The 25,921-nt window shown below is 41.7% G+C and overlaps 1 protein-coding gene across 4 annotated transcripts in view; it reads right to left on the minus strand.

Annotated features, from left to right (window-relative positions):
* chst6 (carbohydrate sulfotransferase 6) overlaps positions 1–25,197 on the minus strand; it is a 50,545-nt gene extending 25,348 nt beyond the window's left edge. Inside the window, exon 1 of one of the 4 annotated variants that reach the window (XM_059993095.1) lies at positions 24,851–25,197. The gene's annotated coding sequence lies outside the window, so the exon portion shown is untranslated. Of the gene's footprint in view, positions 1–10,442; positions 10,642–13,168; positions 13,216–17,314; positions 17,450–24,850 lie in introns of those variants that run through there. The other 3 variants (XM_059993096.1, XM_059993098.1, XM_059993094.1) reach the window with 3 other exon arrangements.
* Positions 25,198–25,921: the final 724 nt, after the last annotated feature.

Below are 25,921 nucleotides of genomic sequence, written 5' to 3' on the forward strand. Positions count from 1 at the left end.
CTGTTTCACTTAATTAGTGGTTGTCATACTTTGATGTGGAATTTCCCATTCTAATTGCTCTGACAAAAACTGACTTTGTTACTCTGAAGATACATGATTCTACCAGCATCAAATAACTCCTTGGTTCATAAAGCAGCAAATTTCTAAACTCCAAGAAGTCTTCTTCCCAAATTGTGCTGTTTCACCACAAATAATATAACATCAATGTTAAATTAATGAAAAATATGTAACTTTAAAAGTGAGCTAAAATTTCATATCTGAGACCAGCTAGTTTCCATCTTAGGACATCATTGATGGTTAAATTTAAATTTGATTTCACATCTGCAAAACCACAAGCAGTGATGCAGTATGTACATACATTTGTAAATCTCGTGCTTACCACAGTGGATGAAGGGAAATGCTCCTCTACTTCATACAGTCTTTAAGAATTGGTGAATTAATGAGTTAAAGTTCTTAGTACTATTACATGTCTTTTGTCTGGGTGAAATAACAATGATAGGTTAGAGCTAAATCCTTTATTTGACTGTACTGTAATTTTATCTTACTAATATTTCATTGCAGAAATTATGGGTGGACCCTTAACTGTAAAATTTCTCCTTAGCTGCACTAATCTTCAGTGTCTGGTGCTGTACCTTGAAAAATGACAGTCTGCCACTTATGGTCATGAATAGCTTTTGGTGCCACATTGCTTTCAGATTTTCACAGCTGAAGAGTATTTGATCCTGCAATATTCCCAGTTTTCCAAAGCTGGGAAGTAGAGGATACTGTGTAACTCTAGTATTCTCAGAGTGAGGATCGAAGGGCTTGTTGTCAATCTCTCCTCCAATTGCACATTTAGAGCTGCACAGTGTCAAGGTAGACTCCATCAAGGTGATCAATTGTTCAGGGTAGACTCCATCGAGGTGATCAGAGTGTTCAGGGTAGACTCCATCGAGGTGATCAGAGTGTTCGGGGTAGACTCCATCAAGGTGATCAATTGTTCAGGGTAGACTCCATCAAGGTGATCAGTTGTTCAGGGTAGACTCCATCGAGGTGATCAGAGTGTTCGGGGTAGACTCCATCAAGGTGATCAATTGTTCAGGGTAGACTCCATCAAGGTGATCAGTTGTTCAGGGTAGACTCCATCGAGGTGATCAGAGTGTTCAGGGTAGACTCCATCGAGGTGATCAGAGTGTTCAGGGTAGACTCCATCGAGGTGATCAGAGTGTTCGGGGTAGACTCCATCAAGGTGATCAATTGTTCAGGGTAGACTCCATCAAGGTGATCAGTTGTTCAGGGTTGACTCCATAAAGCTGATAAATTCAACGCACAGATTACAGTTCTTACTGTCCAGCAATGTCTGGCCTTTGACCTTCCTGCTTGCAATATCTGCATATTTCAGCTGCACAGGTGGCCACCATATGTCCCGGTTTGTTATATGTGCAGAGTCTTTTGTAGCCAGAATCTTCTGCAATTCTGAAACTGTCTTTCTTTGCATCACACCAATGTCTTCAGTAACAGTGTTGTTTGTCTGGATCTCACAGAAGGTGTTAATGTCAGTGTGTTCTCCTGTTCCTCTGATGTATCTGCAAGTCAGTTCTACACACACACAAGCAAAATCTGAGAGTGAAGCCTGGATACTCTCAGGGTCCTGTCTCTGTGAGGGAGGCACACAGAGCCTCTGCCTTCCAAACCAACAGTGACGCCTCACTCCTCTTTTCACTGAAAGGCTTTCAGCATTGGATCAAAACATCCATTACCTAGGAAATCCTACAGGCAGATTCCACAGCTGTGGCACCACAACAAGTGCATGGCACTATTCTGGTGAAAACCATGTGATCCACTGGACTGCATGAGCATTGTCACTCTCTCTCACACACCCACACTACTGGAGGAACTCAGCAGCTCAGACAGCATTTACGGAAAGAGTACAGTCAACATTTCCAGCTGAGACCCTTCATCAGGACTGACTGGAGAAAAAAGATGAGGACTCAGGCTACATCCACACTAGATCGGATGATTTCGAAAACGCCGGTTTCGCATAAAAATGATAGGCATCCACACCAGGCATTTTTAAAAGTATCTCTGTCCACATTAAAATGGATATTTCAGCGATACATCTACCGAAAACAAGTGACATGTTTGGTGTCGAATCTCGCCGTGAAAGACTTGGTGCGCGCGTTTGTTCAGTTACAGACTAGAAAAACTTAAACAACGGACAGCTGTTGGTTCTCACTCAGGAGGACTTAAAATTTAAAAAAAAACAAATACTGGAGCGTGTGGAGGCAACCGACAGGGAGTTCATGGACACTATGACCCAGCTGACGACGAACATTAAAAAACTGACGAACTCTGTTGCATTAATAAAGTCCCTTGTTAAATGTGTAAAACATATCTGCATCAGTATTATCTTGTATTTCCATACAATGGTGCATTAGGCTGTTACACATCTATTGTCAGAGAAGTACTTGCATAAATAGGTAAACCATCTTCATACAAGCAAGGATAGAAAACAGGGCAAAGTGAGTATACTTATTTATTCAGTAAGTTATGGGTCAAAGTATTTGGTGAGTACATTTCTAACTCTTCTGGCTTCAGTCTCGTTGCCGTCTGTTCTGAAATTGTTAGGTTGCATTCAAGAAAACAATGAAATGGTGCGCTGCCATCACCAACTGTTCTGGCACATCACGACATTTTTAGATATCTCCAGTTACCCCGTCCACACTGCTCCGGCCAAGCGGCGTTTTCAAAATTACACGCTCTGGACAGCGTTTCTGAAAATCTCTGGTTTCAGGAGACAAAAGCACCATTTTAGTGTGGACAGAGGGTAAAAACAAAGAGAAAAAGCTTCGGTTATGCATTTATCCGTAGTGTGGACGTAGCCTGAGAGTAAGAAGGTGGGGGGAAGGGAGGAAGAAACACAAGGTGAGAGGTGAAACCAGGAGAGAGGGAAGAATGAAGTAAAGAGCGGGGAAGTCAATCCATGAAAGAGCTAAAGAAGAGGAATCTGATAGGAAAAGACAGAAGGCCATGGGAGAAAGGAAAGTGGGAGGAGCACCAGAGGGAGCTGATGAGCAGGTAAGGAGATATGGTGAGGGAGGGAAAAGAGAATGGGGAATGGTGAAGGAGAGGTGAGAGGCATTACCGTAAGTTCAAGAAATCAATGTTCGTACTATCAGGTTGGAGGCTACCCTGTGGAATCTAAGGCATTGTTCCTCCAACCTAGGTGTGACTTCCTCGTGACGGTTGAGGAGGCCATGGATGGACATGTCGGAATAGGAATGGAAAGTGGAATTAAAATGGGTGGCCACAGAGAGATCCCGCTCTTTCTGGTGGATGGAGCGTAGGTGCTCGATGAAGCAGTCTCCCAATTTATGTCACATCTCACCAATAGACAGGAGGCCACACCAAGAGCACTGGATACAATAGATGACCCCCAACAGACTCATACACGAGGTGCGACCTCACCTGTAAGGATTGTTTGGAGCCCTGAATGATAGTGAGGCAGAAGGTGTAGGGACAGGTGTAGCACTTGTTCCACTTGCAAGGATAAGTGCCAGGAGATAGATCAGTGGGGAGAGATGAATGGACAAGAGAGTCACGTAGGGAGAGATCCCTGCAGAAAGCAGAACGTGTGGTGGGGGAGGGTTGTGGGGAGGAGGGAAAGATGTGCTTGGCGGTAGGATCACGCTGGGGATGGCAGAAGTTACAGAGAGTTACGCACTGAACAACGAAGCGTAGGTGCTCGATGAAGCAAAAAAGCTGGATCTCCCAGTAGCCACCCATTTTAATTCCATTTCCCATTCCTATTCCAACATGTCAATCCATGACCTCCTCTACTATCGTGATGAGGCCACACACAGGTTGGAGGAGCAACACCTTATATTCCATCTGGGTAGCCTGCAACCTGACGGCATAAGCATCAATTTCCCGAACTTCCCCCTCCCCCCCTTCACCATTCCCATTTCCCTCTCTCACCTTGTCTCCTTACCTGCCCATCACTTTCCTCTGGTCTCCTCCTCACTTTTCATTCTTCCATAGCCTTCTGTCCTCCCCTATCAGATTTCCCTGTCTCCAGCCCTGTATCTCTTTCACCAACAGACTTCCCAGCTCTGTACTTCACCCCTCCCCCCGAGTTTCACCTATCACCCTGTGTTTCTTCCTCCTCTCCTCCCGCCCCCACCTTCTTACGCCCATATTTTTTCTACAATCCTGCTGAAGGGTCTTGGCCCAAAACGTTGACTGTTTACTCTTTTCCATAGATGCTGCCTGGCCCGCTGAGGTGATTTACTCTGAGCTTCTCTGTGCCTCAGACGCACTAAGTCAAGTTTCTCAGTACTATTCTAAATGCTCCTTTGCACTTGAGCAGTCAAGCACCAATGATTCCCAGGAACAAGTAGAAATGCTGCAATTTTTTCAAGCAACTATTGAGGACATTCTTGAATCTTTTCTCTATGCACCTGATAATCTCTTCCCATGAAGGTTTTGCAGTTGTGGCGACTGAAGATCTCAAATAGACTGAGAGGTCTGGACTATATCCATATTTATTTGGTTGTGTTTTTACTAATATGTGCTTGAATATATGAAGGACTAGGCCTCAATGCCGTGGATTTGCCTAGTGAGTGTCAGGGACAGGTCGACAGATGATATCACTGTGCAGGAGGGGTCATGTTCTGCGTCGTTGTATTTTTACTGATATTCTGTATGGGTTTATGGTTTTGTTGGCTTGTACGTGCAAGGACTGGACATCAAGCCACAGCGTCATGAGGGGAGGTGGGATGGCGTTGGAACTCATTACAAGATTGTGTTTTGGGTGTGCTGACTGTGTGTGTCCATTGGTAAAGTGTCTTTGGACCTTGACCCCAGAATAACACTGTCTTGTTTGGCTATATTCATGTATGATTAAATGACAATTAAACTTGAATTGAATCAGATGGTTAAGCAGTGATGTGCCTTGCCCGAGGGAGCCTCAAACCTTGGGTGTGTTGTCCTAGGAGAGACATAATTATAGATTTACCCTTGCTACAGTAATTACCAAGGATTTTGCAGATACATTGTTGTTATTATCCTGCCAGTCCGCTTAAGTGTTCCATAGATATCCTAGTCCCAAGGCATATAGGAAAGTGGGGAATGAAGCTTTCATTTGACCAGGACTTTCTCCTGGATTTCATATCTTAATCTGAAACAATTAAGAGCACTGAAGTTTATAGTGAATTTCATAGATGACACCTTGCCACCAGTTCATTATCAGTTCTCTCCAGAGTCAAGAAAGGCTGCTTCACTATGCCACACTCTTTTCAATCTCACTGCAAAGCTGCATTGCCCCACCAACAGGCCTGCTGCTGAAGGGGGAACCCACAAGATAAACAGCAAATGTTTCAAGCCTACATCATATCTCCTCACCAGAATTATGGCCCCCTCAACCCCAGAGGCTGTGCAGTACGATGCTCACATCTGCATGAATTCCGAGGCTGAGCTCCAAGTCATTGGCGACTCTCAGCGCAAATCGTTGCTGTTCCTTTCCACGCCTTGTGGCTCAGTGGGTGGCATTTTTGCCATTTCCATCTGGTTTCTATGAGGTGGAGTTGCTAGCTCAATGCTCAACCCAGCACAGATGGAAAATGTGCAAGGTACTCAGGACCATTTGCCTCAAAGTCTGGTGCTGATGCCACTACACAATCTGCCGACCTCTTTGCACAAACGTTCCAGTCAAAACACAAAAACATTTTTCTCTAGAAGGATAATGCACCTGATTTTAGCCTTTTACCACAGATAGCTCAAAGCAGTTCCAGAAATTGAAGTTAAATGGATATTGCTAAATAACATTGAATTTATGCGTAATTGTTTTTCACGACTATTTCCCTCTTCTCTCCTTAAAGACATGTTGCAATAGTACTTGTTAAGGCCCAAAGGAAATTAACAATAGAAAGAATTTCTATTTATCCTAAAGAATGGTTATGAACAGAGAGAGATTAACATAGGTGCCTCAATCAGTAAAGCAAGTCTTAATGTCAAAGAGTCATCTGATCCTTCACTATCACATTCCTGCCCCATACATCATAGGATTCAGAAAGCCACCATGAAATTCTCAAGGTATAACCTGCTCTGTTAGTCATGAATGCTAATTTATCACATAAATAAAATGACATCTTAAGGTGTGTTTATTGTGTTTTTTTGACATTTGAATCTGATGACCTTAAAATAACAAGATTCCCTAACAACACATATATAGCCCAAGAATTTTGCACAGTACTGTAGTAATTCTATGTATCGCACTGTACTACTGCCTCAAAAGAGAACAATAAGCTTCATAACAGATGTGAGTGATGATAAACCTAATATGTGTCTCTGTTGTGGACTGAGAGTGGAAAAGGAGCTTGAGAGGGGAATCATAGTTGGGAAAAGGAGAACAAAGAGGAGAGGGAGCAGGAAGCACCAGAGAGACATTTTGAAATGTTTGTTTGAACATTGATTTGTAGCCAATTGTTTTAATCAAACGACCTTGCCTGGCATCTCAGAGTTGGGTGAATCTGCACCTGCAACCTCCCCTCCCCGCCACTTCTCTGCCACCTGTCCCACACTCCTCACACTGCGCTCCACCCTCACTATTCCCAACATTCGTTGCTCCCGCCGAGTTTACAAACTCACTCTTAGCTTCACATCGACAAATACAGTACTGTGCAAAAGTCCTAAGCAACCTAGATTTTTAAATTTTATTTATTATATATGATAAGCTTGTCCAAATCTAGACTTCTCAATTTGTTATGGGCAGATCAAGTAATTGTGTATACCAACAGCCAAGAACAGGATTCAGAACAATAAATTTTCACAATGCTTCTGTGGGATAATTGCCATCAAGCAACATCTCAAACATTACCCTCTCCAAGAACTACCTCATACAAAGCAAATTCCTTACTTGACAATATTAGGATTGTGTTTAACAAGGCTTCCTGACAGTAGGGTTCTCAGGCCAGGGAAACCAGGAATGCACAAGGGGACAAAACTGAAGGAATGCTAAGATCTGACAGTAAGCAGACTGGAGGCAGTTATGGAGGTACGAGCAAACTTACATTTGAACAGAATATTCGATTAAACTAAAACATTTTCCTATGGGCCAAACATACAGGATAGATATTATTTTACAGTTTGACTGTGTGATTAAAATTCTACCCAATCTGCATGATTATGTATTACTTTTTTAATGTCAATATAACGTTAATGTACACAGCATAGAATTATGGGGTTGTAAACACAGCAAATTATTATTTTTTTCTCTACTGTTTTAGTTAAAAGTGTCAAAATTCTGCATTTTCTTAACTTTCATTTTTTCCTGAATCATAGATGAATTTCTTAAGGATTAATGCAATCCTTAAAGGTCTGTAAGCTCCCATAAACAAATTGAGGTCAAGAAGGATTGAAAGGCATACCCTTCAACCCTGAATTATGGAGGACAGGATGTGTATAAATGTCTCTCTCCAGCAGACTTCGTCATGATCCTCATGACTCCAGTATTTCTACTATTTTTTAATGTTTCTTAATTGTACATATGATTTTTTATGTTCTATTGCTGAGCAGCAGTGAACCATCTGATTGGCCTATCAGAGTTCTCTTTGGGAACTAGTTCACTTGATCAGCATTTCTGTTCTGGCTATTGTTCATGATTGCACTTAATAGTAAAAACTATATACTTATATGCAGAGCCTCATTATCTTATGAATCACTCCATGCAATTGAGTGCTATGTAATCTCCACTTTCAATCTAATGATGGAGTAAATGCCATTAATAGCATAGCTGAACATGTTTGAGCCTCGTGCTGCTGTGAGGAACTCCTGCAGCAATACACTGGAAGGAGATGATTAGCTGCCACCTGCTACCTATCATTTTCCTTTGATTCCAGCCATGAGACCATAAGACACAGGAGCAGAATTAGGCCATCTCTTCCATTGAGTCTGCTCCACCATTCAGTCATGGCTGATCTTTTTTTTCTCCTCCTTTACCCCAGTTCCCAGCCTTCTCCCCATAACTTTAGATGCCATGTCCAATCAAGAACCTGTCAATCTCTGCTTTAAATACACCCAATGACTTGGCCTCCACAGCTGCATGTGGCAACAAATTCCACAAATTCACCACCCTTTGGCTCAAGAAATTTCTCTGCATCTCTGTTTTGAAAGGGTGGCCCTCTATCCTGAGGCTGTGCCCTCTTGTCCTAGACTCTTCCACCATGGAAAACACTCATTCCGCATCTACTCTGTCTAGGCCTTTCAACAATCAAAAGGTTTCAATGAGATCCCCCCCTCATCCTTCTGAATTCCAGTGAGTACAGACCCTAAGTCATCAAACGTTCCTGGTATGATAACCCTTCCATTCCTGGAATCAATCTTGTGAACCTCCTCTGGACACTCTCCAATGCCAGCACATCTTTTCTAAGATGAGGGACCCAAAACTGTTCACAATACTCAAGATGAGGCCTCACCAGTACCTTAAAAAGCTTCAGCATCACATCTTTGTTCTTGTATTCTAGACCTCTTGAAATGAATGCTAAAGTGGCATTTGCCTTCCTCACCACCAGTTCAACCTGCAAGTTAATCTTCAGGGTGCTTTGCACAAGGACTCCCAAGTCCCTCTGCATCTCAGATTGCTGGATTTTCTCCCCATTTAGAAAACAGTCCACACATTTATTCCTGCTACCAAAGTACATGACCGTGCATTTTCCAACATTGTCCTTCTTGCCCATTCTCCTAATCTGTCCACATCCCTCTGCATCTTAACTGTCTCCTCAACACTACTGCCCCTCCACCAATCTTTGCATCATCTGCAAACTTGGCAACAAAGACATCTATTCCATCATCTAAGTCATTGATATACAGCATAAAGACCAATGGAGAGATTACCAGACTGCAGTTTTCCTAGGGTTCAGTGGCCCCATGCTCTGTAGTGTCTCACATCTGGAATTCTGTTCACGTTTGGTATAAAAATGTCTGAAACTAAATGATCAGGCGGAACTAAAACCATACACTAATAACAGGTGCAATAATGGTCCATTATCGTCCGACACTCACATGATTAAAGGGAAGACTGATCGACAGGTAATTTAATGAATCAGACTTGTCCTGAATGTGGAAAGTTTGATCATCGCAAACAGAGGCTATGCCCATATTGTTAGGTGAACTGAACAGGGCTTGGCTGCAACTCCCGTCAGTTGAACATTACTAAAACTACCAGAAGAGGCAGCATTGTCTCCTAACATCTTGACCACTGGGACAACTTGCTTAACTAGATCACTAACAGCATATTATAACTTACTGTAACACGCTGTAAGGTTTCACTGCTAACGTAATGGCTTTATGTTCACTGCTGAAGCAACCGTTTCTCTGTAGCAACAATGTTTGGGTTATGGCTGGAGATAACAGGACTGTGGGATGCATGTTAGCCAATCAGGATTGTGTTGCCCTGTTTTGTGAATCTGGAAGCAGTGGATTTCGCGGGCTTTTGCCAGAGAGAGAGCGATGAGCAGAGAAGACGCGAATGGAGAGATTTGGTAGACCGCCCGACGGGGTGGACTCGGAGCGAGGGTCCGAAGGGCAGCGACAATCCGAGGAGGTCGATGGGCAGCGATCGGCCCATGAGTGAGCTTCAACTTTGCGCACAGACTGTTTAATAAGATTTTGGCCCTTTTAAAAATTTTGTTTCTCTACTAACCGTATAGTCAAAGTAAGAGTTATAAAGCTTAGTCGTTTACAGTAATCGCATCTTGTGTACCGTTTGTTATTTCGGGGTACTGATTTGTAACAAGGGACACATCGCGCAGCATCCAGCCAAAATTGGCCGGGCAGGAGGTATCACCCCCTATATCAAGCCGCTAGGCGAAGGGAGAGTTACATTATTCATAATTTAGGGATGCAAATTTTAAATGGCGATTACACAGCTGACGAAATCAGTGTATCCAGTTTATTTGAATTTCCCCCTCCACTCAGATCGCACGTCCCCTTACGATCATTTTGACTTCTCTGGGCGACAGAGGCTGCACACTTTTGAACCCCAACTGAGATAACTTATAATATTTCTAACATAAATATTGCCATGCGATTTTTTTTAGTCAAACCAACTTCCGTAATCACCTCCAATTTTGACTTGTTAAAACTGATGATGATCGAATTAAGGGAATACAAGTGGCTACACTTGAAAATTGACGTACTGTATACGATTTCCCCCGTTCTGATAGATCGTTACATGTGGCGGTTCAGAGAAGGATACCGTTGGGCAAGTTTCCGACGCCTTGTTAGACTGATTTTAAGCGAGGTCATCATCCCCCGCTCATGGAAAAGGAAAGCTACCTTTTGATTTATAACATATATGTTCTTACAAACAATGCGATATAAAACACAACAAAAATGAAGCAGGTTTCGACAGGCAAAATCAGGAAGTACGAAATAGCTTTAAGAAGAAATCTAAGACTACTCGCCTGGCTGTGAAGGAATTTATCCCTGGTTCCGTCAAAATGAGCTCAGCCTAAACTGGAATCTGTTTTGAAAGTCCCATCCACCGAGCACTGACACGCTGCGCACCCAGTGGCCCAGGATCCAACCCCGCTTCAGCAAATTGCACGCTGCTCGTCGGACCACACACTGCCTCTCGCTGCCTCTGCCACTAACACTGCCCACAGCGCGCCGGCTCTTTTTACGGAGTCGTGCGTCAATGATAGGGTATTGGCAAGCAAGAAACGATGGGTGTTCTGATTCTGTCAGAATGGAGATCAATTTGTATTTTAACCTTGCACTGTGAAGTCTGAATTATTGTGTCTTTCTATACACGCTGCCAAGTTTCCTGTATTTTCCATTTTCTTTAATTTTGTGTCACATATAAAGTGAATTTTGCTACTTTAAGAACAGCATGAAGCAATTCTGTAATTTCTTCATGTCTTGTTTGTGACTTGCCAGAAAGTCTTTGACTCTAAAACGCTATTGGAGCTTCAGTCGCCAGCTATTCACTGACATACTTTCCATTGAAGGTTCTCGCTGGTGCTTAATTTGAAAATTATTGATGTGTTCGCTCTCTTTAACTCAGATGGTTTCGGAAATGCTCTACAATTTCACAAAGTCTGCATTTAACTCCACGCATCTCCCCCGCCCACTACCACCCTCCCCAACAAGGCAATTAGGAAAATTGGGCAGGAATAATCAAACACATTTCAATTAATAAATTCAAAATTATTAAGCAATTTAAAAAAAATAGTTACTGGTAAAATAATCGAGGCTGAACTTTCAAAAGTGTTAAAATGAATGACATGTACTATTTCCTTGAGAAACAGGTTTTCTTTCTCAGGGTTGAGCCTGAGTGTGTTGTGAGGAGTTGATTATGACTTGGATGGAGTTCAGCCTCCAAATGCATATTATCTAAATATTGCAAGCATGTTTCAGCAAGGCCAGGTTGATGTGGCCTTTCATCTGGAGAAGAGATGGTGTAGGTTTAAATCTTTCCTATTAGTCCAAAAGATTAGTTTATTATTTTTAATTTATTACTATTAGATTAGTTCCATGCCATAATCCTCCTGGGTCACTACCATCAGTAGTGAATATTGATTTCTGTACAGCAGTATGGAATCCTGAAGACCCACGCCAACTATTCAGAAATATCCTCTCTGCCAACAAGTGTCTAAAAGGTCCTTGAATACTACCTCATTTTGCTTCCTCTAATGCCTCAGTGAGGCCACTCTCAGGGTGGAGAAGCAACACCTCATATTCTACCTGGATGGCCTCCAACTTAGTGGCATGAACAGCGATTTTTCTAATTCCTGGTAAATTCTCCCTCCTCCCCCTTCTCTGTTTCCATTCTCCATTCTAGCTCCCCTTCTCCACCTGCCCATCACCTCCCTCCGATGCCCCTCTTCCTTCCCTTTCTCCCATGGTCAGATCTCCTCTCTTATGTGACTCCTTCTTCCACAGCTCTTTAGATCTTCCACCTCTCACCTCCCGGCTTCTCACTTCATCACCCCCACCTTATCCCTCACTTTGGCTCATCTATCACTTCCCAGCTTGAATTCCTTCCCCTCCCTCCCCACACATTTTTATTCTGTTTTCTCCCCTTTCCTTTCTGGTCCTGATGGAGGGTCATAGCCCGGAGTGTCGACTACTTAGTCCCTTCCATAAATACTGCCTGACCTCTGGGCTCCTCCAGTATTTTTGTGTCATTTTTTGCACTGTTTATTTATTTTGCAAGTTATAGTAATTTTTACAGCATGCCTTTGCACTGCACTGCTGCCACGAGACAACAAATTTCACAAGTTTGTTGAAAATGGGGTGCCACGCTGCTGAGGGAAAGATTGAACAGAATTCCAGGACAACACTGCAGTCTTGCTTGTCTGAGCAGAACTAATTTTGGAAATGTTGGATGCTAGTGTATTTGTGGAAATGGAAGCCAAACTCAAAGTCTTTCTTCATTTATTCATAAAAACATAGGCCTTCTATGCTTCTGTGTGGGCCTTCTACCCAGTATCCCCAAACCAAAGGTCCTCTATCAAGACATGCCTCCTATACACAGTAAACCCCTCCTACATACTGCCCACCAACAGTAAAGATCCATGAAATGATGAGACCTTCCCATGTCTTCAAAGTGAAGGTAGACATCGATGATGAAATTCAACATTGCCTTCAATATGTTAACCTTTGATTTGGCTGAATTTAGTCCTGGGAACAGATTTCCGGCTGGATTGAGGGAAAGATTCATGAATCTGTTCAAACCTTCCTAAAAACACACACACACACACACACGCACACACACACAATCTCCTGCGAATTTCTGCTCTATAATTGCACAAAGCAGAGAAGGAGCATTTACAGTGGTATTGGGAACGTCAAATCCATGCATCAGGAGCACCCAGAGGTTCTGTGCAAGTGGCAAAAGGAATGCAGCACCTCACAAACTACCCCCCTACTGCCACCCGCCATCCTGTTGGCACCCTCCGTGTCACCTGTGGAAGAATCTGCAGTTGCTCATCAGCTACCACATAACCCATAACATCAGAGTGGAAGCAAGCCATCCTTCATACTAGGGCAAACACGAGGAAATCTGCAGACACTGGAAATTCAAGCAACACACACAAAATGCTGATGGGACGCGCAGAAGACAGGAGGAGGTCTTCTCCTATCATTTCAGATTTCCCCCTCCCCCTCCTACTTTCAAATCACTTACTATCTTTTCTTTCAGTTAGTCCTGATGAAGGATCTTGACCCAAAATGTCAGCAGTGCTTCTCCCTATAGATGCTGCCTCGCCTGCTGTGTTCCACCAGCATTTTGTGTGTGTTGCTTCATCCTAGGGACTGCCTAGAAAGAAGCAAGCAATGGCATTTGACTCCCCTAAACTGTGTAATTGCAGATTTTAACAATAAAGTGTAATTTGGGGGTGGGGGGAAGTCAGTTTAAATATTTGTTCTAGCGTGATGGTTGCCCCATTGTTCCCTGGGCTTTCCAACACGTTCCTAACATAAATCAGGTTTGAGTATCTTGAGATACACACAAAATGCTGGAGGAACTCAGAACGCCAGGGAGCATCTATGGAGAAGAGTACAGTCGACGTTTCAGACTGAGACCCTTCAGCAGGCCTCTTGAAACTGTTAACTCATTTCTCTGGTTGGCTCACCCATGATAAGCAATTAATTTAAACTGAGACCATAATAATCCATTTGGACAGTCTGCTGTGGATCAACTTGCTGAAGCATGTTTGAAATTCTATAAAACTGGTTTCATTCCCAAAGTGTGATTACTGCAACTAAGGTCATTCTAACCATTATGACAAGATTAATCAATTTATACAGACTGACCCTAAAAAGCTGCCACTTTAATATTTAACTGGTTTACTAATTTAAAAACTAAGATAAATTCATTTTTAAAAAACTACTAATTGGGCTATTTGTCCTAAGATTTCACCTTCAATGCCCAGCCTTTAGGCTATTACTGCTCGGCACTTCCATTTCCATTGTCTGCTTCTTTACTCATAAGTGGATCAGGATTATTTAAGATTTCAGAAATCAGAAAATGACTTTTATTGTGCGAGAGCCAGGAATAGTACTGAAAACATCCACTCAGAGAGAATGAGGCACAGGAAGGGTTCGTATAACCAATGGCCAAGAAATTCAATGAGGGTGCTGTTCCAGGTGCCTGTGCTTGTTGGTCCTAATGCCATTAACATCTCATTATAATTTGGTGAAATTCCAGCAACAATATCACTGCTTAACAATGTAGTATGAAGTCAGGATGTGATTTTGTAACTTGTAACACCCACCAAAGATATTTAATGCTGATTGAAGCAACAATTAGTCTTCTTCAAACTGAAGTGTTTACTGCCTTCCAGTTCCAGAGCTGCACATTGACAAGCCTCCATTAACAGTGGATAACTGATGCACTGTTTGCTCTGGAGCATTTTGTTTAAATTTGTAATAAAAGTAGCCAATGTCTAATGTATTACATAGTTGTGCATGTTGATAAGATTGTAGATGTCTGCATGCTGGGCTTTCTAATACAAGAATCCCATCAGAGGCTGTTTTCAGAAACTCTGTGGTTTTGACTGCTACAAGTAGGATTGTCCTAATGGAAAGTAGGGGGCTCTAAAACCAGAAGACACAGCCTCAGAATAGAAGGAATTCCCTTTAGAACAGAAATGTGGAGCATTAACCGGGGTGGTAAACCTGGAGAAGCCATTACCACAGACAGTCGTGGAGGCCAAGGCATTGGGTATATTTGCAGCAAAGGGTGATAGGTTCAGTAAAGACAAGGTTGGATATATTTATGCATTGTAGAGGAATTAAGGTTTATGGGGAAAAAGGCAGATAGGCGGAGATGAGACCATGGCCAAGTCAGCCATGATCTTACTGAGTGGTGGAGCAGGCTCGACGGGCCAAATGGCCAACTCCTGCTCCTATGTTCTTATGTTCCTCTGAGGGAAAAAGATGAGTATGGCAAAGTTCAGGGATTTTGGGTGATGGAATATTTTGCCAACAGTCAAAAAGGGAAGGATACTGTACAGCACAACAACTGGGCCTGTTGTTGTGTACAGTTCAGTGTTCAGTCACACTGAAGCTCACAATTATATAGGATCGCAAGAAAAGCTGTCACATTCTTTCTTTTCATTGCAACCACTTCACATTTGCAAACTAATTTGAATTACATGGTCTGTTACACAAACAAACATGCAAACTACTACATCGATGTGAAATAAGAAATTTCAGAAGACTGAAAACAGGAGGGCCAGCATTGTTGGGCTGTGATTGGCTGAGACAATTACAAATAAATTGGCAATTTGCATGCTGGACGCCCTGCCACAGAAAACTGAAAGAGAATCAAGGTAGGTTCTGGATGATATTGTAGCTGTATTCAGGGATGGAATTGGAAAACTCAAACATATGAAGGGTAGGGTAGTGTTAAGTGAAAATGCCACACCCAAGCACTACAAAGCCCATCTGTTTCCTTATACCACCTATGATAAAGTAGCCAGTGAGGCTAAAGGAATTCTTTCAAAGGTTCAGTGAAGTCCACGGGCAACACCAATGGTCCCAGTAGCCAAGAAGAATGGGTCTGTCAGGGTCAGTGGTAATTTTAAAGTCACTATCAACACAGTAGTGAAAGCAGATCAGTACCCTCTGATCAGGATAATGGATATATTTGCAAACCTTTCTGAGGGAAAATATATCAGAGGACTTAGCTGAGGCCCACAAGAGATGAAGATGGAAGAAGAGTCCAAAGTATTTCACACCATAAACACTCATAAAGGGCTTTATTGCTATAACAGGCATATTTTTGGAGTTGCATCAGCACCTGCACTCTGGGAGAAAGCTATGGAGCAAGTGCTGCGAGGCTGCCCAGGCACTCAGTGGTACCTGAATTACATCATTGTTACTGGTAAGGATGACAAGGATCATCTCCAAATTCTCAAGACCGTGTTAAAAAAATAGAAGATTGTGGACTCAGATCACAATGCAACGTCTGATTTCTTTAAACCAATCATCACTCACTGTGGTCACACCATTGATGCACAAATATTACACAAGTGTGCTGAGAAAATTCAAGCAGTGGTGGATGCCCCGAGGCCAAAGGACATGTCCTAGTTGCAGTCCCTTTTAGGATTTGGCAATTACTATAGCAAGTTCCTGTCAAACATGGCTACTGTGCTCCACTCCTTGAGCTCATTACTACAGATTGGGACGACGTGGCCATGGACAAAGCAGTGTGAGGTGGCTTTCCAAAAGACAGAGGAAATCACACATCATAAGCCACGTCGTCCCGTGAAACTGCCCTGTGATGCCTCCCCTTATTGTATAGGTGCAGTCATGTCACATGTCATGAGTGATGGAAGTGAACACCTGTGCATCACGTACCCTTACCACTGCAGAGAGAAATCACACACAGATTGACAGAGAGGCCTTGAGTCTGGTTTGGGGTGTGAAACATTTCAACGTACTTATGTGGGAGAGAGTTTACAGAATTTACCCAACTACTGATTGTCAACCACTTCCTGCAATCCCAGAGTCAACTCTACAACCACCATGGAGGAGGCCCTAGAACCTGAGGTTGTTTCCTAGCCACAAGCTTCACATGCCAAGCAAAGTAAACCCCTTGTCAAGAAAGGCGTATTCCACAAGGGTAAGAAATCCTCTATGTTATCTATACATACCGGTTTATAGATATACTGCATATAAGTTGCAACCCTATTCTGGGTTGGGGTTTATAGCTAAGCAGGGAGGACTGGTGTGTAATACTTGAGTAATATTGTAAATATATTGCTTGAGTAAACATTCTTTGTTATTTATATAATTAATTGTGGATTATATGTAAAAGTATGTGAATGGCATTCCTCATTGAGGAATTGAGGATATAAAAAAATCATTTTAAACCTATGTAACCTCTGGTTAAAAGAATAAATGGGACTGAATAGGAATTTTTGAACTGAAGTAAAGTTTGTCTTCAGCAGTTAGCTAAAACCAGCTTATACTAGTTCTCCCTTGGTTTGCAGAGAGACATTGAGAGTTTGATAACATTGTACATTGTACCCTCGTTTGAGTAGGAGAAGGAGGACTCACTGATAAGGACAGGAATGAACATCCATCTGTAATTAAGTCAGGGCTAGCAAATGGAATACTGATAAAGACTGGACAGCACATCCATCTGTAATTAAGCCTTGATCTAACAGACTCTATTATCTGTAACTAAGTTTCTCACCAACAGACGGTGGGCATACCAGTTCAAGTGACTTGTGCAACAGTAGTGTATGGGGTTTACTATGTATAAATATATGGCTGTAACTGGAGAGAGTGGGCCCACTTGTCAGATGGTGGCAGTACTCACGTGCCTTCCCTTTGACAGCTGGGTCTCAAACTCCTGCAGGAGGGTGCACAATAAACTGTTGTAACTATAAGAAGCTGGTCTCCCAAGTTTTATTCAGATTTGACTTTAACAATTATGCCATCGTGCCATATGTACGTCCCTCACTAAAAGTAAAACAAAGTACAGAGATTTATCCCCAGGCTCCTCATGTTCTTCTTTCATTAGTGTTAATTTTTGGAGTTATAAAACATAACAAAACTATTCAGGACTTGAAAGTTAGACTGCCTTTCATGTAACAACACGAACTAGGGACCAGCAAACCAAACATCACTTTCAAAAAGTAAACAAAGGCTTGTAGGAACAAGCATCAAGTTGACAAACATTTTGAAACAGTGGCCTAACTGATGGATTTGTTGTCTAAGTGCTTCAGTGAACTGAACCTTGGCTCCTTTTTCTCATATGGACTTTGCATGCTGTTGTGATCTTGTAGGTTTTCAGGGTGCACTGGTTTCTGCTTTCAGGCCATTAGGCTGATTGTCTTTATCTTTATTGGAAGAGGTAGGGGATAGGAAAATTGGAGGAATGTGTGAAAGCATAGGTGGAGAGAAATAAGTGAGGAGTGGGATAGATGAGATTGCTCTGAGAGCTTGTGGACAGAAGAGCTTTCTCTTCTGCCTGAAGGAAATATGAAAAAATGAAAAATTGAACAAGAAAGCAAACAGCAGCTAGATAAGAGGTCTATCTATTATGTTCACATATAAGTACCTTTATGGATGTAACAAAGGCTTCTAATTTCCCTGTTTCATAAAATGAAGTCAGTGCCTCAGAAGGGCTTTGAGCTTGAGAGCAGATGAATACATTATTGTTTCCAGAACAGGGAAATATCATGGAAACACAGATGCTCTTGGCCACCTTCTAGTATCAGAGATGACTACTAATGAAGGAAATGGAGCCATGTGCTGATGATGAATCATCTGAATTTTCTGTGTGAGCATTGTGCAAATGAATCAGTGAGGAGCAAGAGATTCTGTGCTATCTTTGAAGGTCAGACAGTCTGGCAGAGAGAGAAAAAACTTCACGCACAGACTGCTGGATGGGCTTAGCAGGCCAGGCAGCATCTATAGAAAAGAGTAAACAGTCGATGTTTCAGGCTGAGACTTTGAGGTCCTGATGAAGGGTCTCGGCCCAAAATGTCGACTGTTTACTCTTTTCTGCAGATGCTGCCTGACCTGTTGAGTTCATTCAGCATTTTGCGAGTGTTGCTTGGTTTTAGAGCATCTGCATATTTTCTTGTGCTTGTAGAAGAATTCTTCAGTGGGTTTGAATGATTGTATTGGATAGTGTAGAATCTTTGTACAAGAATCTGTATTGCAGGAAGGTTAATGATGAATCAGTTTGAGTGGAAGAGAAGGGTATGGAATACAGTTAAGTTGTAATTGTTTACAACAGGGAATTTTGTCTAGTTGCTGACTGGTTTTTGGCCGGCTCGTGTTTCTTAATAATTAATTATTTACAAAAGAATAAGCTAAATGTGGCGAACTACGTATACCTGTCGGGACACGCCTCCTGCTGACTGCTCCTGTGGCTCCTCCCACAGACCCCGGTATAAAGGCGATCAAGGCCTGAGCCCGGCCTCTCAGTCTCCAGGATGTAGTATGGTGGTCACTCACTGCTTGTTCCTTCTTCCAGTCAATAAAAGCCGATATCTCGCCTTTACGTCTCAGAGTGAGTTATTGATGGTGCATCACTACAGATGCTTGAAGCCTGAAATAAAAACTAAAGCTACTACAAAAACTCAGGCAGCACCTGTGGAATGAGAAACTGAGCTAAAGTCAAAACCAAAGTCCAAATGAAAGTAAAATTTTTTATCAAGGTACTGACACACAGTGGCCACTTTATTAGTATCTCTGTACCCAATAAAAAAGTCACTGATTGTGTGTTCATGGTCTTCTACTGCTGTGGCCTATTCATTTCAAGGTTTGATGTGCTGTGCATTAAGAGATGCACTTCTGCATACCACTGCTGTAACAGGTGATTATTTGAGTTACTGTTGCCTTCCTGTCAGCTTGAACTAGTTTGGCCATTCCCCTCTGACGTTAATATTAACAAGTCGCTTTTGAACACAGAACTGCCTTTAAAAGGATGGGTTTTTTTTGTTTTTCACACCATTCTCCATAAACTCTAAAGACTGTTTGTGAAAATCCCAGAAGATCAGCAGTTTCTGAGATACTCAAACTATCATGACTAGCACCAACAATCATTCCAAGGTCAAACTATTTTGATCACCTTTCTTCCCTATTCTGATGTTTGGTCTGAGCAGCAACTGAACCTCTTTGACCATGTCAGCATACTTTTATGCACTGAGTTGCTGCCACATGATTGGCTGATTAGATAATTGTATTTGCATTGATAAGTGTACCTAATAAAGTGACCAGTAAGTGGTTATTACCAAATGCTACCTTGAGATTCCTGTTACAGAAAAAATGAAAATACAATAGCACTTATGAAAAACTACACACAAACATAAACCAGAAAGTTTGGGTATTGGTTGGTAGGTATGTGCTGGTTCAGCAAGGCTGCAAGCAATAGATAATGTAACATGCACCAAATATTGGAGGAATGCAGCAGGTCAGGAAAATATACATTTGAAGTTTCAGGCTGAGACCCTTCATCAGAAAGAGAAATGTTTATTTTCTTCCACAGATGCTGCCTGACCTGATGAGTTCCTCCAGTATTTTGTGTGCGTTGCTCTGAATTTCCAGCATTTGCAGTATCCCTTGTGTCAACAATATATAATGTTGTTGAAATAATAAAACCTGCCTATTTTCTCAATATAATATTTAGTATGCTAAATTTGATCTAATTCACATGGGAAGCCTTTTTGCCCCCGAAAATGAAATGGTGAAACTTTGTTGCACTCCTTAGGTTGGGAGACCAGAACCTATATCAGTGTCGTTCCCCACAGCAGACATACAGAGACCTTGGCATTGCAACCGTGCCGGCACTTCAAAGTACTTCATCAACTGGAATATTATGAGGCCATCAAAGGTGCTACATAAATGTCAAACCAGATGAAGGGTATCAACCTGAAACATGGACTGTCCATTTACCCTCATTGAGGGTACCTGGCCTGCTGACTTCCTCTAGCATTTTGTGTCTTGTTGCATATTCTTTTTAAATGAAAATTACATTAGAAAAATATCAAATGCTACAGAAGAAATAAACAGCACAGGTTTAAAGAATTTTTATGTATAGGGTACCCTGGAATTTTATGGAAATCTTCAATAGTAGCTGAACAAACAGATTTTTTTTTTAAAAAAGGAAACTTTTACTCTTATTAAACGGAATCATATATAAAAGCAGATTAGCTATGCTACGCTGGTTATAGGCCTCAAATCTAAAAATCAATCCTCTACGTGATCAAACCTTCAAGACCAAACAACCATCTAGAAGTAGATGACACACACAAAATTCTGGAGGAATATCCTGATGACGGGTCTCAGTCCAAGACATCAACTGTTAATTCCCCTCCATAGATGCTGCCTGACTTGCAGAGTTTCTCCCCCATTTTGTGCATGTTGCTCAAGATTTCAGTTAATTAGTGACAACAGAAGGATTAGTAACCAGAGTACACAATAAAAATGATTGATGAGTTGCTGCACAAAGAAGCATTTTTGTATGGTTTGGGTGCTCTTTGACAGCACATTGGAAGAAATTCAAATGAAATTCAGTTAAAGACAGGAAGAGCACAAAAAAACAGGATTCTAAAAAAAGAGTAAAGGCTGGAGACTTTAGATTTGTCTACCAGAGATATGCTTGTCTATCACAAGCATAATGGGCCAAATGGCCACATTTCAGTTCCCTACCATTCTACTATTCTTTGATTTACTCTGCAGCTGCAACTTTTTAGATGCTGGAAGCCTCTTGCTGCTGGCAAGCTGCTCTGTTAGAGTTTGCCAACTGTTGCTGTCTGCATAACATATGAAAACACTGAACAATTTCTCTCAAAGTTTCAGATTTTTTGGTTGAGAATGCTGGCTGCTCCCACTGACTTCTCCAGGGAGGGAGGGAGAATCAACCATTTACAGTTCATTTCCAATTTACGTGTGTTTAATTTCATAGTTTGTAAAAATGGGAAATAAGTTCTTGGTTTTAGATTCTAATCTGGTTATAAATCATAATACCTTCAAAATCACTGTGAGGACAGCTTCATTAGTATAAACTCGGCACAAATTTTGAAATAATGCAGTTTGACAAGTGATAGCTTGAGTTCACCTTTAAACCAATCATAGAAGTCAGCAGATATGGATCTTTTTGTTTATTTATACAGGCAAGATGGAAACAGGCTCTTCAAGCTCAGTGATTCCACTCACCCAATTACACCCATGTGAACAATCAATCTACCAACCCATATATCTTTAGAAAGTGGGAGGGAACACCTACACAGTCATGGGGGGGGAGGGGGATGTAGAGACTTACTGCAGACAGCGGCGGAAATGAACCTGGGTCAGTCGTGCTGTTACAGCATTAAGCTAACCAATGTGCTATTGTGGTAGGCCAAAATTTACAGTCGGTAGTGTGAAGATGCTGGAGATTGAACCTGAGACCTCATATGTGCAAAACGTGCGCTGTCTCCCATTGTTGTAAAGATTTCCCAACCTCCTGCCATAGCTTTGGAGTCCAATTGACAGACACTCCAGAGAGGATGCAAGTGCAACTACTTTCATTTCAATGATCCATTTAAAATCAGAAAATGTACACAGTATACAACCTGAAATTCTTATTCTTCACAGACATTCACGAAAACAGAATAGAACCCCAAAGAAAGAATGACAGAAAAACGTTAGAACCCCAAAAGTCTCCTCTTCCCCCTCCCATGCACAAACAGCAGCAAAGCACCGATCCTCCCCCTCCCACTCCCCCACTTACTTCACCAGGGAGCATCAGCACCCACCGCCCATCAGGCAAGCAATGGCAAAGCCCTCCATGTTCTGCAGTCCAACAAAAACTACTGTTCACCTGACAACTTGACACACAATAGGCTGTCTCACTCTTCAGCAATCTATGTAAATAACAATGGGAGATAAGGGGATCTCTGGCATGTTATTAGTAATGAAATAAAGTTCAACCCATTGTGGTAAGTAGGTTTTTTTTATGGTTCGGTTGTAAATTAAGCCGAAGTACAATTAGACATTCTAGGCACACGTCTGAATGTCTGACACTTGGAACACTTACAGGAGCGGTAACAAACACCCGAGACAACATTCAGGATGGATCCAAAAAAGTGTAATATATTCCCTTACTTCTGCCACAGGCAAAAGTATTCTGTCACTCCAAATTATCAAGAAACAGATACAATTATTCAACAAGACATTTATCTCTTTACATGCAGGAAGATGTTACTTGCTTAAGGCCTGAGGATTTCAGTGTAGGTTGGTGAGAGCCCAGATTTCCAAAGATGAGGATATTCTGTTGGTTTCTGACAGAGTTGTGTAATTTATCAGATTTAGGCTCTTTCAGCAGCCCCAACAAGTTATTGGGTTTTGGTCTCTATATTCACATAAAGAAAAAGATCTTTAATGAGAACGTTAAATGAGAGGAAACTTAAATTCCTGGGCCATGTCATCAGAAAGGTAGAAATAGAATGCCTTACATTACAAGGCCATGTGCCTGGGAAACGCGGAAGAGGAAGGCAAGAAGAAAATATATGGACACTCTGAAGGAACTAACAGACCTAAGTGTGCGAGATGCAGCTTGGGATTGTTCAATGTGGAGAGCCATGATCGCCCAAGCATGAAGAAGAAGAAGATTCATATATTGGAGACAATGCAAAGATGGTTCACTGGGTTGGTCTTAGAATGAAAGAATTGGTGTATGAAGAGGAATTAGGCCTGTACTCCTAGGATATCAGTGAATAAAAGATTCTGATGAGGATTAACAGGACAAATGTGAGAGAAGTGGTACTTGTCTCCCTCAGCACTAAGTGCCAATGACTCTTCCTCAAAGTGATTATGTCTGGGTGAAACTGCTTACCATACAATATTCAATGTTCGAAGTACGTACGCGGCTTACAAGCTTGAGACTCATCTTCTGACAAGTAGCCACAAAACAAAGATAGAAAACCCCACACAACCGAGCCATCAAGCATGCAAAAGAACAAACCGCACAAGCAACAAAAAAGGGAACAAATAACACACAGAACTTTAAACATCAAACATCAAACAGAGACCCCAAAAGTTAAGTCCACGGCGATGAGGTGAGTGAAGCCGGTCCTGGAGCCGATGCCAGGACCACAGCCACAAATCGGTCAGTTCAGCATCATATCGAAGGTTGCAGCCATAGATACAGACTCAATCAAATTGTGCAGATAGTGAAGCGCGCTCAGCCTGAGGATAATAATATTAGACCACAGCACAAAGTGAGTACACAACCACGAACTGCCAAGGCAACAAGACTCCTTCACCTTCCACCGGCAGTAGCCAGGGCGACCGGTCAAATGTGGGGAGACGGCACTGAAGACCCGTTCGTTTTCTGCTCTCGTCTTGTCCATTTTAATCTTGCTGGACACTCTAATTAGTGAGTAGTAATGGAGCCGACCAGGGGTTTCGGACCATGAGGAATCGACGCAGCGTACACCCCGTGTGACAGCCGTAGCTGAACTCCATATCAAAGCCCCCCAGGAGATCGCAGAAACGCCAGATCGGCCATTACCTGTATTACTTCTATCTTGATTAAAGGCCATAGTTTGTTGAATCAGTTAAAGAGCTTCCTGAAATAGTACTTCACGAATAACTGATTGCCCCTTAGCTGTATTCCTCTTCATATACACACCAGAAACAGATGCCACACCCAGCAGATGTTATCTCAGGTCTCAGAATTCCTCTGTCTAGAATCAGTTGGATATTTGCCTACATATTCAAAGTTTAATATATCAACCTTTACTTGTTATGAAAATCATGAATCTACATATGAACCGAAGAATCCCTATACGTTATATATCTCAAAACATCAACATAATAAAATAATCTCTTATAATATGTCTTATATTCATTAACTTTATATATTTTGGGGGAATTTTAAGAGTATTGTTGCCTCAAAGACAATTCAGATCGGCTGGATGAAATTCTTGGCATATCTTTTTTTCCAAAACATATTATAATAACAGATTACAATGTTTCAACCACATATTGTAACAATATCATCAAGCTATGACAGCAAGTGTTGTATCATCGACAAGTGACGACAGCAAATCACCTTTCTCATTCACAGTAGAAAATCAATTTAAATAAATGATTCTGTCTTTGCCATTATACTGACATGATACTTGACCAGCACTTGTAATAGTTGTCCAAAAACCGAAATACTGTGCTGTGCTAATTTACACTACTTAACAGCGCATGGTTTTGCAACACAAGCAGGCTTCAATGTAATGGTTGGTTTGCAGTTGCGTTTCAACTCAAAAATACAGCAAACAAGTGGAATTTCTGAGAGGCTGTATAATTTTTAAAGACCTTTTTGAAGCTATAGGATTTAGAAATATTGTAAAAAAAAACTTACCTCAGAAATCTTTCTGATTTCAACTGCAAAGGTTTGAACGTTGAGTGAATGTATTTCTTTAAGGAGTCCAGCAGACTCAAATTGAAACAATGAGCAGCTTTCAGACGTGGCTATGTTGCTCATGAGTCAGGGAAGTTGGGGGGCGGACATTAAGTCTGAAAGGTTTTCAACTACTGAATGAGAGGAAAACACTGCAAAACATTGTTTCAGTGTTTAGGAGAGGTGCAACGCACACTGAGATGGGGAAACTTATTGATATTTTGCAACTTACAAGTTTAATATTTTTAAAAAAGCTTGTCGCTCCTGCCCAAATTATCTTTGTAGCTGCACCCTTCAAAATCTGTAAGTATTTCTAGATAGGTGTGGGAGCTCCATATAATTTTGTATTATTCATGAGAAGAATGTCGGTGCTTGTAAGAGGAGAAGGAATTTGTTTACACTTTTGAAACCTAATGCCAGCAATTAAGCACCATATTTTTTTTGTAAAATAGTTCCGTGTATGGCATTCCAAATGTGAAAATGAAAACAGCCTCCTGTTTTAAGTGTTAAGTACACTAATTGTTAGTGTGTTTTTTTTTGCTTTGATATCCTAAACCAGTCAAGTTTACTTTCTCTATGTAGCAGTACAACACTTCAGATGTACTTCTCTGGTTTTTCTAACACTGAACAACATGCTATTGAGGGTAACACTAACCATGAGCTTCCCATTGCGAGCGGGATTGATCTTTAAAGGAAACGTGACTTACTGTAGCGCTTCAGCAACAGGGCTTGCCTACACTGACACATACTTGTACGAAAACTCTGGTAACATAGAACACAGGGAATAGGAGAGTACAGCAGAGGGCCCGACCCTTTGGCCCACAGTGTCTGTGCTGACCATGATGGCAATTTAGATTGTATGTGGTCTATATCCTTCCAGACATTGCCTGTTCCTGTGTTTGCCTAAATAAAGCTTAAATGTTGTTTCTCTATCTGCTTCCACCACCTCTCCGGGCAGTTTGGGGTTGACAATTTATACCGTGTTGAAGGTAACATTGCAAAGAGCCTGGTCAATGCTGTCTGAAATAATTT

The sequence above is a fragment of the Hypanus sabinus genome, chromosome 17 (assembly GCF_030144855.1).
Source record: "Hypanus sabinus isolate sHypSab1 chromosome 17, sHypSab1.hap1, whole genome shotgun sequence".
Lineage (NCBI taxonomy): Eukaryota > Metazoa > Chordata > Chondrichthyes > Myliobatiformes > Dasyatidae > Hypanus > Hypanus sabinus.